We start from the raw sequence: 20,083 nt of genomic DNA on the forward strand, positions 1-20,083 counted from the left end.
CACCTCCCTTGGGAGCCCCTTCCAGACCTTGGCCACTCGAACTGTGAAGAAGTTCTTCCTAATGTCCAGTCTAAATCTGCTCTCTGCTAGCTTGTGGCCATTATTTCTTGTAACCTCCGGGGGTGCCTTGGTGAATAAATACTCACCAATTCCCTTCTGTGCCCCCGTGATGAACTTATAGGCAGCCACAAGGTCGCCCCTCAACCTTCTCTTGCGGAGGCTGAAGAGGTCCAGGTTCTCTAGTCTCTCCTTGTAGGGCTTGGTCTGCAAGCCCTTAACCATACGAGCAAGCCCTTAACCATACGATTCTTATCTCAGATTTCTTAGGGCATTGTAAACTTAGGACTCAGAACACATCCCAATGAGGAGTTTCATGAAACAGTACTTAGGTCTCTTTAAACACAGTAAATTCTCTTTCAGTTGCCTTCAGTGGCTAAACAGACTAGGACAACTCCCAGCTAACAAAAACCAAAGATGAAAGCAAAGCAAAAAGGGAAAATTAGATAGTTAAGATAACCAAGAAGCTTGCAAACTCTTCAGCTCTGACAGTCTCTCAAAGAATAGAAGCAAGAACTGCAGTGAAAGCATCCAGCAGAGACAGGCACAGTGCTTCTTGCAAGCATGCTTCTTGAGAGACTGGTTCTAGGGACTTAGCTACAAATGCTGTGGCTTCCTCTGCCCAAGATGATCAAGTCCGGGGGGTTGAAAACACCAGTCTTCTCTCAACTGCCTTTTTAATACCATAAATGAGGCTTCTTGGCCTTGTTTCTGGTAATTATGTTGTGCAGACTACACTTACTCTGCCAGGAAGGACCTCCTTCCAAGTCCTCTGGACAAATCAAGTGCAAGGCCTGTCATGGAGGAATGAAACTTGGTCCAATCAGTTTTAAATTAGGTCATCTTTAGCTAGCCTCATCTTGGAGAATTCCCACTTGACTCAGCAATTTTTTTTAATATCCTGTATTTTGCCTGCTATTAAGACTGTAACTCTGTGCCCCCTACCCAAAATTATAAAATGTCTGGGGTGATACAGGTGAAAACTTGGTCTTGACATGACATTGTCTCATCAGTTTGGGAACGGCCTGAACAAAAATCCTATGAAAATAATGAATTGCTCAAGTTCTCTCAACAACTACTCTCTCAACATTCATCAATCAGCAAAATTTAAAATTAAGCTCAAATAGCTTATGATCAATGCCATCATTCTTCTCACAAAGATGATAACTTACAATTATCTTTCTATTTTGAACCTGGTCTATCAGTCAAACTATTTATGTTCTGGACTCTTCATTTTGCTATAAAAATGTTCCTGTAAAACCTTTTAAGACAAAACCATGCAATCGATCCAGTAAAAGAAAATCGCCCACAAAAATCCTTTCCTTTAGTCATATTTTCCCTCATGGCAATACGAAAGGCTAAATTAATTACCTCTTGCATCCTATTGTTTCATATAATTATCTTTAAAAAAAAAAAAAAGATGCATACTTAAATATCTGCCTGCTAAGAAAACTAAATGCAACTTACTGTTTGGATGTCCATTACGATCCCTGATCAATCCTTCTGGTCCGCACCTCTTCTTTCAGGCTATTCCTCACTGATATCCTCTTCAGAAGAGAGATGAATCCTGAAAGAAAAATGCACACTGCATTCAGTTTATAGCCACAGGATTGGAAATTTGGCATGTTTGAAGCCCGTAGCATTATTATTATTATTACAAATATATTCTGGAATTTGTGTTTTTGGCATAGCTGAAAGGTTTAGTTAAGAATGTATCTTTCTTTCAAATGTCAAGTTGGTTCAGCTTATTTAATTTGGAGTATTTCATCTACCGTTACAGTTCATATTCTTCTGGCTTTGTCGACAGGAAAAGATGTGAGGGGTTTTGAGGGGAGGGACCAGGGGTTAATGTTAGCAAATAAGAACCTTGTTACACATTACACTGTGAGCCACAGAAATGTTGATCAGTGTTAGTGCTAGCTCGGAGTTTGGAGCAGTCACACTCTTAGTCTAGAAACCTTCTCTGACTGTCCCCCACCTGCACAGCTGTGACTTGCCACTAGCAGCCTGGTGAGCAGGGGCAGAGCTAGAAGCCAAGAGCAGAACTAGAGGCAGCTACTAGGAGCTGTAGGTAGTTATTTTGGAACAGGTTTAATTAGACCAACTGAAGCTGCTCACACCACAGTAAGAGGACCCACTCCCTGAGCCAGAGCCCACAGGTGCTTATGAATTTTAGATCTGCCCTTATGTGCCTAACAATCAATTATAATAACACTTAAATCTTCGACCGCATATTTCATCAGTAGATGTCAAAGTGCTTTGAGCTCAAGTGTCCTTGTTCCCATTTTCAGAAGGGGAAGCTGAGGCTGCTCCTGGTTGGGTTTTTTATGTACAAGCTGCCTCTGTTGTCATTTCACACCAATACGTTTCTCTCTGTGTGATAAACTCATCCTCTCTCTCACATTCCAGCTGTGTTGCTCTGTCATAAACACAACATCCACTAAGGCCAGCTGCTCTTCAAAAGCATCAATTCCAAGCAAAACCACTATAAAAGAGGAGGGATTAAGGAATATGTGAAGTCCCTTTGGATCTGAGAGAGAGGATATATTATCTTCATAATGCCCCAAATCCTCACTGACCTAAATAGGCCTAAATTCATATCACAAACCCAGCTAACCAGCTTGGAGACCTGTTGCATAGCAATCCTAGACAAGTTCAGTTTTACAGGTTACAGATTTTGACTATGCATGTATGCACATGCATACAATCATGTCAGCACTAATTAAACTATGGGTAAACTGTCTAAATAAGAACGGGAGGGCATGGACAGATGCAACATTTACACCCAAGCAATCAGCATTATCCCAGTGTAAAGGAGTTAACGCAAAAAACCTGAAAGAATTGGATGTAAACCTCAATTAGCGTGAGTTACACCATTTTAGTTGGTGCTGTTTTGTCTCCAGCCCCAGGGGGGGCTGGTTACTAAAAGCAAATAGGTTATCTGTTGTCCCAGCCACCAGCTGAGGATTCGGGATTGAAAGTATGGTTGGGGGTAGAAAGGTCAGAAAGGTTTATTGACTTAACAAAAACACAACTACGCGTAATATACTAAGACAGATAACGATAATTTGCATTGGCAACTTATTGGCAGTCCCCTCTTGATGCCTGATGTACAACAAGTTTCTCTTCTGTAAAGCTCAGCAAAGTCAGGCATCCCCAATCAGCGCTGTCTGAGGGATACCTGGTATTCAATCCTTGGGCTCCTCGAGATCCATGGGCCCACTGATTCAGGTCAGCAGCTAAATGGTCCCTTTCACAAAGCTGCATCTTCCTTCTAAACGATTTCTGGATGTGCCAGCCAATTTATAACTTCTGAGCTACGCTGATAACTTACAGCCATTCAGATTCTTTTTACTTCAACTGTTCTTAGACTGACCAATAGCAGTACAAGCCTTGCATTCTTTTGAAAACATTAATTTTAACTACGCCACAGGGCCTACCATCACTTCTATAAGGCTTTGCTAAATTTACTAGGCCTTACTACATATTTGACTTTAATTAGGCTCTTAGCAACAACACATAGCTTAATATCTGAACACATGACAGAAAAAACACTTGGTCTAATCTTCATAGAGCCTTCAGCAAGCACCTTTATCACACAGACATAATTTTCAGCTGTCACAATCTGTTACCCCATCTCATACTGGTCAGCGCTATAGACACCAACAACTGCATGAGCTACCTCTAGATAGCTGCACATCTGTAACTCCTAATCCCAGTGCACTTTACATCCAGGCATGAAAACAATGGCAATTGCACTAGGGCAGAGATACCCTGGTCCATGCCCTGAAAATAATTTATAGAAAGCCAGCAATCTAATGCCCGCAGTCAAGTAAAACAGTTGAAGAACACTTGTAATACACAGGGAAACAGACGGCAATACCGCTTTACCTATTTGCCACCAACCTTAGGAAGTGGGGGTGATGTAACATTTCCCATTGCTGATGTGAGGGCATACAAAAGTTATATTAGGCCCAAGTCATAAAAGGGGATTCTGAGCCACAGAGCACAAAACCATTGTAATTTTTCGACTGTGTTCAGATGTATGCTAGGAAAACAGAACTTACAAGAAGTTTTTACTAGTCATTTCTCATGTTCAACACCTCTAGAAATCAAACCTAGAAAGATTTATGAGTGTGATTCCATGAGAAATAATATTGTAAAGAAATCCCCAAGGAAGCTGTAAAGAAAGAGGAGAAGATATGAACTGCACCCATGGATATTCAAGCGATCAATACACACTACAAGTTGCACAGCATAATTTTCTCACTGCAAACATCTGGAGGAACTTAGGACAGGAATTTTATAATAGCTCTAATTACCACTCTTCATGTTCTTCTGAGATTTATAATTTCAGTTCAGATCTGCTGTATTTTAATGAGTGCTTTCTCCAATTTGCACCAATGTTTCAGTGAGTTATTTCCATTATTTCTTGTTTTTGCTGCCTTAAAAATAGAAAAGAGGATCAAGAAGTTTTAACCCTTCAAGACATTAAATGGCAGGTCTCTAAGGACTGAATCCAAACCAAAATTCACTTTGCTACAGACATTTTGCTGAGCTGGGTGAGTTTTGGATCAGCCCCTAAAACAGCAATTAGGACTCCAATCAAGCAAAACACTGAAGTTCATGCTTAACTTTAGGCATATAGCTAAGTTCCACGGACTTCGAAATAATTATGGTTTGTAGTGGGAATTAAGTACATCCAGAAATGGACAAAAGCATATACTGAAAATAAAGCATGTTCTTAAATACCTTGCAGAATTGGGTCCTATAGCTTGTTCAAGATGTCACTAATGGAAGTGGCCTGTAATTCAAGTCCATATCTTTAAAATTTAGCATCAAATCAATATGAAACAAACCGCATTTTTTCAGATTAGTTACAAAACCATCCATCTAGTCAATCTGCCAAGTAACGTTCACACTGGGTAGTCTACACAAGACGCTTAATGCACAGAAGACTAATTCTACTGTGCATTGGCATGGCTGGCAAAAACTGTGCTAATGCACAATAGATTTAGTCTAATGCGCATTGACGTCACCTAAAAATCATTCATCTGTGCTAATACACAGCAGCACCAATTACGGCGCATTAAGTTTAGTATCTGTTATTACAGGTACTAAACTTTATGCGCCATAATTACGGCGCATTAATGAACATGTAGATACTCCCTCAGTGTGGAAGAATAGCTAAAAAAAAATTATTCACTTCTATTCCACTTCTACTTTCTCTGTGCAGTTCAATAACTTGCCTAATATGCAGATATGCAGCTTTAAAGTCCCATCTTCACTCTCAGATCTTAAACATTTAAAAGAATTAGCATATTGGAGCTGCCTTCTGCTGTCAAGGATAGAATAGTCTCCTCTCCCACTGACATCTCCCCTAGGATGGCCAAAGATCTTTGCTTCCAAAAATTAATTCTGCTGTTTTTCTCCCAAAACAATTCAGATGACTAATAAAGAAGGCAAGAAATGTTTGGCTGTAGGGCTCTGTTAGCAAACTACTAAAGATCAGCAAATTAAATAAAAATACTTCCCACTTAATGATATGCAGGGTAGCGTCGTTGACCTGAGTTTCTCAAAGTGCTCTAGAGAATGAGTTTCTCAAAGTGCTCTAGGGGTTCTGCAGGGCTCGGTCCTCGGGCCTGTGCTGTTCAACATCTTCATCAGCAACTTGGACAAGAGGGTGAATAGCACCTTGTTCAAATTCACAAATGACACTAAGATGTGGGGGGAGGTGGACACACTAGAGGGGAGGGACAAGCTGCACTCAGATCTGGACAGGTTACAGAGGTGGGCAGATGAGAATAGGATGGATTCAACACTGACAAGTGCAAGGTGCTGCACCTGGGGAGGAAGACCCAGCAGCATACCTACAGGCTGGGGAACTCCCTTCTCGTCAGTGCAGAGGCAGAAAAGGATCTTGGAGTCATTATTGACTCAAAGATGAACATGAGCCACCAATGTGGGGATGCAGTCAGAAAGGCTAACCACACCTTGTCATGCATCCACAGATGCATCACGAGCAGGTCCAAGGAGGTGATCCTCCCCCTCTACATGACACTGGTCAGGCCACAGTTGGAATACTGCGCCCAGTTCTGGGTGCCGCACTTCAGGAGGGATGTGGCCAACATGGAGAGGGTCCAGAGGATGGCCACTCCCATGGTCAGGGGGCAGCAGGGCAGGTCCTATGAGAATCTATGAGAACAGGATCTGAACCTGTTCAGCCTCCACAAGAGGAGGCTGAGAGGGGATCTGGTGGTCGTCTACAAACTGGCCAAGGGAGACCAGCAGGCAATGGGAGAGTCCCTGTTCCCCCACGCACTACCAGGAGTGACAAGAAACAATGGCCATAAGCTGACAGACAGCAGATTCAGGCTGGATATCAGGAGGTGCTACTTTACAGTCATGATGGCTAGGATCTGGAACCAACTTCCAAATGAAGAGGTCCTCGCTCCTACTCTGGGGGTCTTTAAGAGGCAGCTAGATAGACACCTTGCCGAGGTCATCTGACATTCTTTCCTGCCCGTGGCAGGGGGTCAGACTTGATGATTTGCTCAGGTCCCTTCCAACCCTACTAACTATGAAACTATGAAAAGTTAAATAACTATAGAGGTCTGACAAAGAGGAAGCAGACTCGGGGTTGGAAGCCAGGTCTCCCAATTCCCAGTCCACCGTTTTTGACATGATCCAATACTGCCTCTTAATGGAATAAAACTGACCAGTCTGTATGGACCTAGCCTTGCTCCCAATGCAGGGAACCTGAAAGCAATTTTAAAAGGAGTAGGATTGAGCTCACTGTCTTTAATCCTTAAAGTATATCTGCCCTGCTCGCTGAACTCCCAAGCGCAGTTTCTGACTGTTGCCGTTACTTCCGTGTAGGATGTCCGTGCCGTTACTATGGCTTCTGTGTCGTTACTTCCATGTAGGATGCTTGCATGCCATCCTACATGGCAGATGAGAACAGGACACAGCACATAAGATGTCAAGTGTGATGTACTTTGAAATAGGAGAAACCAAACAACAACTGAGTACCAGAATGAACGCACACTGAAAATCCATCAAAGACAAAAATATCCAAAGACAAACATTTCCAATTACCTGTGGGTGCACACTTCTCATAAGACAATCACTCCCTTTCCGAACTCTGTTCTAATCCTCACAGGGAACTTACAAAACACCTTCCGTAGACGAGCCTACAAATTTCACTTCATAAATCTACTGGAAACAAAAAATCATGGACTTAATATAGACACTGGATTTATGACACATTACAACTTGCCTGACATCTGACACACCAGGTACCTGCCTTAACCTTACCACTGGCACTCCTTCACACTTTTCCCTCCCACCCCCCCATCGCTACTCTTTGTCTTCCAACCTTCCACTCACTGCATCTTCAGACTTCTTGTTTACTCCAGCTTCTTTTCTACCTTGGAAAACTCATAACAGCAGCAGAGTTTCCCAGTGCCTAAATAAGGGTGTTTGTGCCCAAAAGCTTACAAAGAACTTTTTCCCAACTATTTAGTTGGTCTAATACAAGATATCACATCTACCCAAAGAACCTTGCCTGCTTATGTACTTTGAAATGGGCCTTTAAATATTCCTGCCACCAGCACAAACTCCGCAGTTTTGATTAGCTTCATGGTATATCCATTCACTGAAAATATGTATTTTATATGGGTGACAGGAGTCAGTTCTATCAATGCCAGGTATCTTATACCAATTATAAATCACTGTCCTTGTTTTCTTATATAGGTTGTTTTCTATATGATGTTCACAGGCCTCCAGGAATTAATACAGGTAGTCCTCGACTTATGGCATTTCGCACTTGCGGCTCTCCGCCATTTACACCCATGTTATTACTTATGGTGCTGGATCCTCACACTTACGGCACTACAAGGAAATTTAGTGAGCAAGAGGACAGCAAAACAAACAACCCTGGATCAGTTTCTCAAAAAGCCATCAAGTGGCCCTAAGCCTCCCCAAAATCTCCCCACAGAAGCCCTTCTGAATTTCATGACCCTGATGAATGTGTTCCTTCACTTTCTAATTAAATACAATTTTATGTGATTAGTTACTATATTGCCCTGCTTAATCGATTTATATACAGCACACTTTAGAAAGCTTTGTACTGTACAGTGTATATCATTTACAGTGGATTAAATAGTTGATTTAAATATGGTAATTTCTATAAAAAGTTAGGCATCAGGCCATTGGTCAGGACCGTAACCTCCTATTATAATATTGTTTTTATGGGAAAATCAGACTCAACTTGCATCATTTTGACTTACAGCACCTTTTCCAGGAACGTAACCTGCCGTAAGTGCGAGGACTGCCTGTACTATATTATTCATGATTAGGATATAATTCTTTTCATTACAGTTGCTGTTGTTATGGAGGGAGCCTTGGCACGCCCAGGCAAATCTTCCTAGCAGGGCGCTTTTTATCACACTTATAATTAGCAATGGGAAAACATCCAAAGCCATTCTCTGTATTTTGTAGCCATCAAGACACTTCATCTTCTCTTATTTCCAGGCTTTAGAAACTTATCCTCTATGATTACAAACAGATGATGGCAGAGGATGGAATCAGATCTCAACAGAAGTGCATTCCAGTCAGCTGTGGGCTACAGCAGCTTTTCAATGTTCATGTCAAATGCAGGGCAAGCCCTAGTGTTAAACTTTCTACAGGAAAATAAGTCAAATTAAATTTTTAGATACAAGCTTTTAGTATACTTTATTACTTGCCCCTAGATAGCATGTGCTATACAATTTGCAACTCTGTGATTTTCAGAACCCCATAACAGACTTATGCCACTTAAAAAAATTAGTGCCACTATGCAAAATACCAAAAGACATAAGGAGCCCCACCATTGAAGTCACAAGAAAATCATGCCCCTTTCCTAACGCAGGAAGGCTTGGTGTTGTGCCAGTACAAATTTAGGAGCCTCTTTGAAAATGCAGCCCTTGAATGTTCAGTGTAACAAAAGGTAAACAGAAAAAACAGCTGACATAAACTCAGCAAATTTCCTAGCAGCTTACCCCAATCCTTACAGTCCAGCTCTCCAAGATGGACAGGTCTGACTTTGAACTAATGTGACTGTCCCTAAACCTTTTAGCTTAAAAAAAAGGTGTGGTGGAGATACAGTCAAGATATTTGAAGTTGTAGATGGGTTTAAATTATTATCTGACCATTAGCTTTCATGATTGTTTAGGATCTTTCCAAATGAGCACAAACTGAGCTTTACAGCTATGGATTTCTCTCTCACCTTTGGGATCTCAATTCATATACAAGAGGTAACCAACTTCATTTATTCTCAGGCAGCTCTAACCAGCTCAGATGAATGGGTCATCACAGCTCATTACTTAAGGGGGTATCATCCAAAATTCAAGTCAGCCTCAAATGGCAAGAGTTCAAAGCTACTGTTACTTCTTGATCTAAAGGAATCAGCACCTGGTATATGAATCTGCCATGCATCATTTGAGCAATAGGGTCTGTACAGCCTTTACATAGGAATGAGCCTTCAGCACTCTCACAAAGGTTTTTGGATCCTTACTTCTCTTTATAGGCAGTAAAATGTATCTCCCACATTTACAAAACACCCATTTCTTCTACCAGAATGTACTCAGCCACAACTAATGATTCAGAACATCATCTCTAAATTAACACCTATACTCCTCCAAGGGCTTCAAGTCAAAGCAATGCAATTTATCCTGAAACAAGACATCATCATGCAAATTGCTTCCAGAATGTCTGTTTTTTTGCTTGTAGGCAGATCCAGGAAACAGGCACAGCTGAGCTCTAGGTGAAAAACCACCCAGAAGAGAAAGCATGATGCAAAAGTGGTAATTTTGTGACACACACACAAATGGTACTCAGGGTACAATTATAGTAGCGCTCTTGGTCTCTTGCTCTTGTTCAAAGGAGTAATTACAAGTGGGGTTTTTGGAAGCATCTCAAAGTAGAGGCTGAGGCCACACATTTGGAAGGCTTGGATGCTATTCTTGGAGCTGCTTAAATCAGAAGGAAATTGCAGAGACAGAGAAGGCCCCACTGAGGTTAAGGAGGGAGTGTTACTTAGTGGTTAGTGCTGGTACCATGATTCAGGAATGCCGGTGGGTGGGGGGTTGGTTCTGGGAGGGGAAATTGTTCGTGGGTTTCCTAGCCTGCTAGTTTCAGCGGGCAGCTGTACTCCCTTATGAGTCCCTCAGCCAGTCCTCATAAGTGACATAGTCCTTGGGTATCAAGCAAATCAAGGAATAAGCCAATAAAACCAAACCCTTCTGCCTTATCCTGGGCACTTGAGGAAGGGCCTTCGGGCGCTGACTCCTAGCACAACAGCCCAGGCCACTTGTTTAACATGCAGCTATAGTCACTGCTTGCTTCCTCCTCTCAACCTATCCCTTCACAGTCTTTTTCCTGGCCTTTTCCTCTGGGGTCTTTAAACTGGCCTCATTATCAGAAGACTCACAGCTGACTGCTCCTTAAGGGGACAGAGCACTCCATTACAGAAATACTGGCTAATGATTACAACAGGAGGTCATAAGCAATGCTTGGTTCTACCCAGTCCCTGACTGGGGCAGATTAGTAAAGGCCCCAAGTAATTCAAGAGGCAGTAATTTGGGTGCCTCCATCCCTAGGTGCCTGGCTGAAGACCAAACATTTACAACAAAAGGTACTAAGGGAAAGAACAGCAGTGAACAAGCCAAGGAGAGCTCAGTGGCTTCAGGCAGCAGCACATGCTTACTTGCAGACATGCACGTATAGCAGTCGCCTTGGTATGGCTGTAGCCAGCAGCAACTTAGATTTTTAAATGACCGCAAGGTGCACGTATCCTGCCTGAGTGACAGACAGGCAACTCCTGGACTAGCCTGCAATGAAAACCAATCCCCAACTTCACAATACCCTGCAGGAAAACAATCATATAATCTACCTTCCAGCAAATATTTTACTGCAGTCACAGGGCAGTTTTGGAGAGATTCCACTGGGTAAATATTTTAACCTGCTTGTAACTCACCAATAAAAGAACTTACATGAAAAGGATTTATAGCCAGGACATGGTTCTGGCACTTTTTTTTTTTTTTCTTCAAAATTGCTGCTAATAAAATTTTTCCAAGATGAAACAGTAAGGGGGAAAAATGACAGCTCCCTGGTAGTAATATAAACATCTAATCTCTTTATTTTAAAAAGCAGGGCTTCTACAGGAGAAGCCAAGTGACAACATCCAGAGATAAGGACACGTCAAGAGAATTTTGAGCAACACAGATGAAAATGGAGCAGCCTGTCTCAGACAGCCATGGTTAAATGAGGTTTGGGGCACCCACATTACAATAAACTTTTAGGTCAGTGATTGTCAACTGGGGTGACACAAGATCCTGCCAAGGTTGTTGTGATGCCAGCCCCAGTGCCAGGAGGCAAACAATCACTCCTCTTCTCTCCCAGTGCTGGGCACCCGAGCATCCCACAGACAAGCAGTGCCTGTGGCTTCTTCCTACCCCCTGGCAGCTTTCATGCCAGCCCCAGTGCTCCCAGCAGTCTTCTGTGCTGCATGTGCATGCATGAGCAGATAGGTAGTCAAGGGACTAGGAGCAATGGCCAGGACTAGGAGCAATGGCCTCAAGCTGCATCAGGGCAAATTTAGGCTGGAGATCAGGAGGAAATTTCTGACTGTGAGAGTGCTCAGGCACTGGAAGCTGTGGATTCTTCCATGCTTGGAAACCTTCAAAAGCAGGTTAGAAAGCTATGTGCCTGGGGTGGTTCAGTCACAGATGATCCTGCCTTGAGCAGGGGGCTGGACTAGATGACCTTATTGGGTCTCTTCCAGTCCTGCTTTCCTATGCTCTTATGGGACAGGGGGACTGCACTTTCAGCCCAGCCCATCCCCCATTCCTCCTCCCCTCCTCTCATGCTCCTGGGGCCAGCAGGAGGGGTCATGGGTATACATGGCTCTGGTTGTCAGCATTCAAGTCCCCAGTAAAACACCACGTGCCCCCTCAGGTACAGGTACAGGCACAGGCTGGGAGGAAGCAGATGGTAGAAACAGCAAGGCATAGTGAGTTGAAGGCCTGCCTCCACCCCCACCTCACCTGAAACAAGCTAGATTCTAGCTCAGTGGTTTTCAGCAAGCGTGCCTCTAAGTTTGGAAAAAAATTATGAAGGGGTGGCTTGAGACTAAAAAGGTTGAGAACCACTGGGTTAGGGTTTGACCCTGTCACTGTTGGAGTAGGAACGTAAGATGTGCCACACTGGGTCAGACCACAGGCCCATTTGGCTTGGTATCTTCTCAGTGGTAGAGTGGTTCATCCCCTACCTGTCTCCCCCTGGTTGTGGTTGTGGCTTCCAGCAGATCACTAATAATAAATCACTTGTGAGTGGCTTATCCAAGTCACTCAAGTGCCAGTAAAACCTTGATATTGCCATATACCACATTCTTCCTGATTCAGAGAGCTGGGAAAGTCAAGAAAAGCTGAGAATACCGTACAGCCAGCAGATGGGTGACTTATTAGGTAACACAGCCAGTGCTCACAACTCTAAGAGCTCTTATTGAAGCAAGGACAGGGGCACTATGGAATTGCACAGGGATGCCTTAGTAAACTGGCCAAGCTGCAGCTTAGGGTGCAGCCTTAAACTAGGGGCTCCCAACCTTTTCATGCTGCAGCCCGGCAAGCTGTGGACTGGAAGCGGCTGCAGCTGCGGCCCAGCAAACTGTGGATGACTGCGCACAGCCCTGCGGCTGGAATTTCTGGCCAGAATACAGGTAAAGGTATTTCTACCCCCTGGGCAGGGGGGTAGACCAAACCTCAACCGTGGGCCCTGCGGGAAGAGTTGCAGCCTCTCTGCCAGGCTCGGCAGGGCCACGGTTTGCCAGTCCACAATCACCTCTGGTCCAGCAGCCAAAGCTTAGAGGCTCCTCATAATGTAAGGCCCTAAGCTATAGTTTGCTTAGCTTATGCCTAAATCCGGCACTGCTGCAGCACCCAGTTTTTCCATCAACAGCTGCACTGCAGTGGGGCAGGAGGACACTATGGAGTACAACCAGAGTGAGACAACCTCCCATAAAGTGTACTCCATGTCCCTGATGACTCTCACCTGCTACCTCAGCAACTGTGTATTTGCACACAAAGTGTTTGACACAAGGCAGGTCCTATAAAGACATGCTACGAACATAGATTTGTTTTTTGGTGTAGACCGATATTTGGGTTTGTCAACGCTTTGGACAGAGTACTTGATGGGATGATACAAAACACACAAATAAATAATTATTACTAATAATACTAACAATAATATCAATAGGATCTTTGTCCCAATGTCTTTGGCCCAAGTTCCTTCTCTCTCCCCTATTTTGGAATAAGTTGGGAGCAGGTTGATCATAGCCTTCCACTCAAGAGCTAGCTGCATTTCACTGGCTCTGTACATCGTTTGTATGTAGTTTCAATGCACCTTAAACACATCAGGGAGGAAAGGCAGTGTATAAATATACACTATGCATTATAAGTATACATTATGATTTAGTCTAAGTTTGTTCTACCAGGCAACAGTAACTTTTAACTTAATTTTCTCTCATTAAATTAGCCACCAGAGGGAGCCATTATAGCTTCAGAAATACTGAACAGAGTCATTAAGAGAAGTTGCTTACAGATTTCAGAACTGCAGCTGCTGGGTTTAAGATACCCCTCTTGGCTCTGGTCTTTTGCCTTCAGGTGAATGTTCTCTGCACAAAGGCTAATGTTTCCCAAGGCATCCAACAAATGCAGAATCTTCACAGCTGAGCTCAGTGATGGTTTGCAAGAAGGGGAAAAGGTCTGCTCCTTGTCCTGCCTCATCCACTCAAGGAATGACGATGTTTTTCAGGAACTGAAATTTGCTTCTGAAACAGCAGGTGCTGCAAAGGGAAAGAATTGACCATGTGAAATACCAGGTGAGCAGCAAACATTGTCTAAGGCACATGTTTTCAGTCCTAGCAAGCAGTGGGTCCTAGTTCTTTTACAGTCTCACCAGGACTATTTCATTCAGTGCTGTTTTTCTAATTGAGGCCCCAGTCCTGAAATTATTTTAACCTATACTAGTGTTAACAGGCCAACTGATGTCAGCCAGTACCATTCACATATTTAATGTTACAATTAAGCAACTAAGCACGTGGTTTTCTGGGATTGAAACCTGTCTTTTTTTTCCTTTGCAGTTCTCATTTTAGATGCCTGCATGTCTGCCATAATCTGAACTTCCTTTAGTGAGTGGTATCTATGAAAATTATGACATATCAAGCTGAGAAATTAAGAGCTCTGGTAATTAAACTCCTTGGCTAAGTACAGACAGTCAAAACACCTGAGGATAAATCAATTCAATCTTCACAGGTTTATTTAAGCTATGTAGATTGAACCAATAAGCAAATAAACAGACATTCACTTTTGACTTCAGAAGTCCAACTATATGCCTGCAGTAGCCAAGGCCAGAAGCCAAGGGGCCCTAGAGCATGTCTCCCTACTGAGCTGGAGCAGACAGCTTGGACCAAGACTAGGCCACCCACCCGTTGTGGGGGGGTTTATAAGGGAGATGCAAAGTAGCCTGGGATGCTAGGGGACTCTGAGTTGACTTGAATCTGGTGGGTATCTGGGACAGAAGTTCAATATGCTGATTTAATCTAAATCAGTTAAGTGTGATACTACATCCATCCAGGTTATCTTAAACCAGTTTTGGCCATTTTGAAAGTGGTTTATGTGCACTGATTTCTCATGTTGTAGATTTGAACCAGTTTCCAATCACTTATACCAGCTTGTCTGCAATTTCTGTCCCTAGTTTGAGGTTTCTCCAGCTGAGGTATGAAATTTAGCCAGCAGATGGCCTCACTCTGCATTTATCATCCTACATAACACCCAGAGGTAAGTAGCCATGTTAGTCTGAAGGAGAGAGAGAGATCCACAAAGTTAAATGTTGACTCTCAGATCACTGCATTTAACTTCCCTAAAATCAATGGTAAAATTCAACTCACAGCAGGATGCATTGAAAGCTGACTTTCAATGGCCTTTAAATCCAGCCTTACTACAAAACACCTCATGGTTAGTAAGTTGTGATCATGTCTCTATGCATGTACAAGTGAAAGAACTTACTCCCTTGTAAGTGAATCAGTGTAACAAGCTGGGCATTCTCTTCTGCAAGGATGGTTTGGTTGCAGTCCTGTCTCATCTTCATAGTTTTTAAAGATAATTATTATCTATTTAAACAAGTAGCATGTAAGAGCCATAACCAAGATGCAGGCCCAGTTTTGGAAGGCAGCCATAAAATGGACAGTGCAAGAAAAGAGGCAACAGGATTCAGACAGATTAGGGGACAGCATAGAACAAGCGAGGCAGGATTGCTGTAATAAAAAGTGGCTACAGAACCCCAGCCCTGCAGCTACATTGTCCACCATTAGCAGCACAGCTCTACAAAGCAACAGTCTCTGAATGGCATAAAAAGGCCGCCTAGGAGCCCAAAAAAATTGTGGGAGAAGAGGTCCAACTCATAAATCCCTGAGGAGACTCCTATCTGTTACTTTATCATTTGCCAGAACTCCTTTCCAGTAAGCAGGGTAAAAGTTGTTCTCCGTCCTTACTTGGCAAGAACCATTTCTCTTGCCATCTGTTCAGCAGGGGTTGGAGGCAGCCGTGATGAGTCAAGACCTGTGGAGAGCAAGAGAGAAAAACCAGAAGCTTACAGAGTTGTTTTTTTTCTTGCCTCCCAGTACCCTCCAGTCCCTGGGTGGAGTACTGTTGTGGATGAAGACCAAGACAGCTGCCTAGCAGGACCTATCTGTTCTGGGATAAGCATCAGGACACATATCACTTTATACAAGGAGGGAGATTTAATTGTACCCCTGTGGTGAAACTACTCCAATCCTATACTTCCAGGCCAGCAGAATACACTCACTGCTGCCTGAGGGGGAAGAAAGCAGTATTTGCTCTGTAAAAGTTGGGTAGGTCTTGAATAATTTGGGCACCTGTTTGTAAGCAGGGAGTCTATGGTAGGTGGTGCTGGGATGGATGTGCGTGAGGACAAAGTAGTGAGGTATACATGATTGAGACAGCCAGAGTGTCAGAAATCACAGAGGTGTGGGATTTTGACATTTGGGATTCCCCAACCCACAGAAGAAATTGCTTAGATTCACTGTGGTAGGATCCTGAGCATGTACATGGAGGAAGCTGGAGAGAGCTATCCATCAACATACCATGGCACTTGCAGTACGTTTTGTAGTGATTATAATGTGTGCATAATGTGCGACCAAAGAGGTAACTTCTACACTGAACAGCAGAGGAAAGAGGACATGCAACAGCCTGTATATAACCAGCCCAATGAGCTGTTACACCAGAAAGTGTTGCTTAGCAGTGTAAAGCAATTGGCATGCTGCTCAAAGAGGAAGTACAGACACATTCAGGCCCTGATGGGAACCTGGGCTGGATCCACGGAATAAATATCATCGCTTGTTTTTTATTAGGCAGTGCTGACAGCCACACAAGTGATGGGTTTCTCATTGTATGATGTATATAATTTTTAATTATCTCTTTCAATTTGTTTGATGAGGGCATTCACAGACAAGCAATACCTATTGTATTGACATAGTTGTTATAACTGGAAATTGCATTTCTGTACTTTAAAGATAGTGGGATTATACTCTTGATGATTTGTTGATAAAGTTTCTGTGCACATTATCCATCAAAGAGTCTTCACTAACTTCTTTTACCAGATAATGCATTGCAGTTTCAATCAATAATTTCTGTAAAACAGCAACTGGAAAATACCTTTCTACAGAACAGACTATCACACTGCCATGGTTAACACACAGTTCAATAGCACACATTCCTAAGAATAGGTCTTAATCTGAATTTCAATTTCATGGTATGGCAAAGGTGTTGATATATAAAGCGATTGGCAAGACAGGAAGACCTGGCTTATTAATTTAGGTCAGATCACATCAGATATAATTACAAGGGCATCTAATCAAATGGAAAAGGAGAGAGATGCAATTATTCTGAGAAGAAGCAAGTTGTTTCCCATCATAATGAAAAGGTTAATTACTATGATAGTTGGAAAATATTGTCTGTTCTTCCTCACATTTTTATCTTGAGTTTTTCACTTGCTTGTAATTACTTCTTTTCCAGGAGCAAATCCAAGATTCAGGCCCTCCACTGACAAAGATGCTTAGCTAACACAATATAGGGAGAAACTGGGGGGACTTGGCATCTGAAGGGCTGGTTAAGGGCTCAACTGTTGCACATCAGGACCCTTCTCTTTGCCATTTAAATAGATGGGAGCTGCCAAAGCATGGCCATTGAGAATGGAAATTAAGAGAATCATGGTCACCAACTAACTGTATACCTAGCTCTCCTTCATTTTAGGAGGTTCAGTTCATTGCATAAAATATCTTATGAGTACATCATCTAGACAAAGACGTCTAATGACCTGATGCTAACACCAGCTCTTACGCTGCGTTTTTCGTCTCTAGATCTCAGAGCTCCACAGGAAATGAAAGCTTTAGGGCATTATCCCCATGTTACAGCTGGCCAGAGAGAAAGCTGGAAATGGAGCACAGGTCTCCTGAATGTTAGTCCATTGCTCTCGCTGTGACAGCTGCTTTATGAATGTGACGGCTGCCTTCAAAGACCACTGGGAACTGAACCAGTATCCTCCAGAGCTAAAAGAATGATTGACTACAGCTTGAAATAGCCAAGCCTGTATAGGAAGGGGTTGTGAAAATCTATATCCTCTGTGGGTCAGTGCAAGGGGTTCTTCTCCCACGTTCATTAGTTGGTTACATATCTAGTAACAAGGGGAAAAAGTAAAGTACTTATTCTCCTAAGATTGCAGTCTGAATCCTGAACCAGAATGACTGTGTGAGAAAGCAAAACCACCAATATACTTCTAGCCATCTGCAAATCCAGTTCAGGATAGGGATGCCTGCATAATCTCCCCCACGCAGGGCCACACAGAACGAGGTGTCAGTGTGGTGGGCACTAACAAAACTAACTTTGCTTACAAAGTGAAAAACCTCCTTTGCAAAAAGATTTGTATGGTTAAGCTAAATTGTTTCCTGCATCATTGGCTGTGAATAGAGAAGGATTAATCTGTTTTGCTGCAGCTTTAAATCAACAAAATGCTGTTTTTAACTAGATGTTTCTCCTGAGGGTTTGTGACAGTTGCATGAATGTTGTGTGACTGCTCTGTGGAAGTAAATTTATTCAAAATGCTCTGGTAAATTTCTGGCAGTTTGGAGGACTCTCCCAGTCAGAACACATGCACAGGGAAGAACAACAGGTAAGCCAGCAACAGTAGAATAGTAACGTAATTCAAGCTAGCATGCTGCACAAGCAGTATTTACAGGAATGCTTACAAACCAGGGAATGCAATGGCTGTTTGAGGAATACAATAATAGCCATATTATCTAAGCCAAATAAACCCTTTCCTTATTGTTGATTAAATAGCTGCTCTCTCTCTAGTTGTGAAGGCTGGTAATAGAGAAATGGAACAAGTAGCAGCTCAAAAAGGCACTTACTGCTTTGAAGAGATAATTGGTCGATCAATCATTTCAAGTGGAACTGTACAGGGAGTAAGTTTATTTTCTTCAATACAGGAAGGATGTTGTGAAATCATAAGAGCTTGTCGAATATTTGTTTCTTGTACAATGCATATGATCCTAATGTTGTGCATCTTTAGCAACCTTATGAAGTTTTTGAAATGTTGTAATTTTCTTTACTGTGGTCACCTGACCAAAAGAAAGGAATTGATTTTGATTTAGTGTCTGTTCCTTAATCCAAATTAACTATTTTCCCCAAAAACAGAATCAGCCGATTACAAATCTATGAAGTTATGCTAGGCAACGCAAACTATGCCCCTAACCAAAGCACGCACTGTTATCCCTGTACCAATGCCAGTGGCCAAAACCACAACTACAGAGCGCCCCAGAATTATCCCTGCTGCTCTCTCGCAATGCTTTTCAGCTGGCGCTAATGAGATTCCAAAGTGATAATGGAATAAACTTACTGTCCAGGCTCAAGAGCAATGTTTTAGTCCCAACATGAAACAAATACACTACATACAAAATTAGCACTTACACTAACAAATGTATGTAAAAAAGGTGACTGAATCTATGCAGTTGTGTCTAATATTAAATAATCATTATTAAATTGGTAGAGGATAGTGCGAACACACTATTCAGCAATGCCCATATACTGTCTAACTCAGTGGGTCTCATTTTTTTGTACCAGTCCAGGACCCATTTGTAAACATAAATGGCCACTCCCAACCCACTGCCCCCCATCCCTAGGCCTCAGCCCCAGTTTGTGGAGCAGGGGGTGGGTGTGTGGGGCAGGGTGGTGGGAGAACCAAGCAGCCCATTGCAAGCTGGAACTCTGCCACCCTGCAAGGGAAAAGCCAGTTTCCCACGTTTTTCTTCCTTAAAGGACATTCCATTTTTTAAATTTGTTGATCCATTTTTAAAGTTTGTTCACGCCCCTTTCATATACTTTTGTGACCCACTTTTGGGTCATGACCCACGGGTTCGGAAGGCTGGCTAACTGACAGGACAGGGTAAGAGGACTTCTCAAAGCAGCCTTCAAAGTCCCTCTGTGGACTTGCTGATGTTCCTATGCCTCTTCCAGCCTCACCATCATTAGAAGGCATCATTTTCATGATGAATTTGGCTTCCTCCCCCCACTTCAATCCCCACCACAAAGATACAAGCATTTTGCTTTGCCCCACACATTACTCTGAAACCTAAGCATTTCCAACAGTGGTGCATAGCATTCTGCTTCTCCTATTTAGTTTCTACCTAAGAATTACAAGACTGAAGACCTATGCTTTACACTCTCTTAGGGTGCTTGTACATATGGCAAAAATGTCATTTGTGTGGCTTAACGGAATTATACAATACTTGTGCACCAGTTTGGGGGGTTTTAAATAAGTTTGCATCATTGTAAGCTAAACCGCATCCTGATGTAGTTTAATTTGCAACGTTGCTGTCAGCTTGCCCCCCCAGCCACAAGAGAAGCAGGCAGGC

At 42.8% G+C, this 20,083-nt stretch overlaps 1 long non-coding RNA gene across 1 annotated transcript in view; it reads right to left on the reverse strand.

The window, feature by feature from the left end:
• LOC102559316 (uncharacterized) overlaps window positions 1-13,967 on the reverse strand; it is a 93,513-nt gene extending 79,546 nt beyond the window's left edge. Inside the window, exons 1-2 of the long non-coding RNA XR_002087109.2 lie at window positions 13,694-13,967; window positions 1,525-1,624 (exon numbers count right to left, since the gene is read on the reverse strand). This is a non-coding gene — a long non-coding RNA (uncharacterized LOC102559316). The remainder of the gene's footprint in view (window positions 1-1,524; window positions 1,625-13,693) is intronic.
• Window positions 13,968-20,083: the final 6,116 nt, after the last annotated feature.

This window comes from Alligator mississippiensis, chromosome 11 (assembly GCF_030867095.1).
Source record: "Alligator mississippiensis isolate rAllMis1 chromosome 11, rAllMis1, whole genome shotgun sequence".
Lineage (NCBI taxonomy): Eukaryota > Metazoa > Chordata > Crocodylia > Alligatoridae > Alligator > Alligator mississippiensis.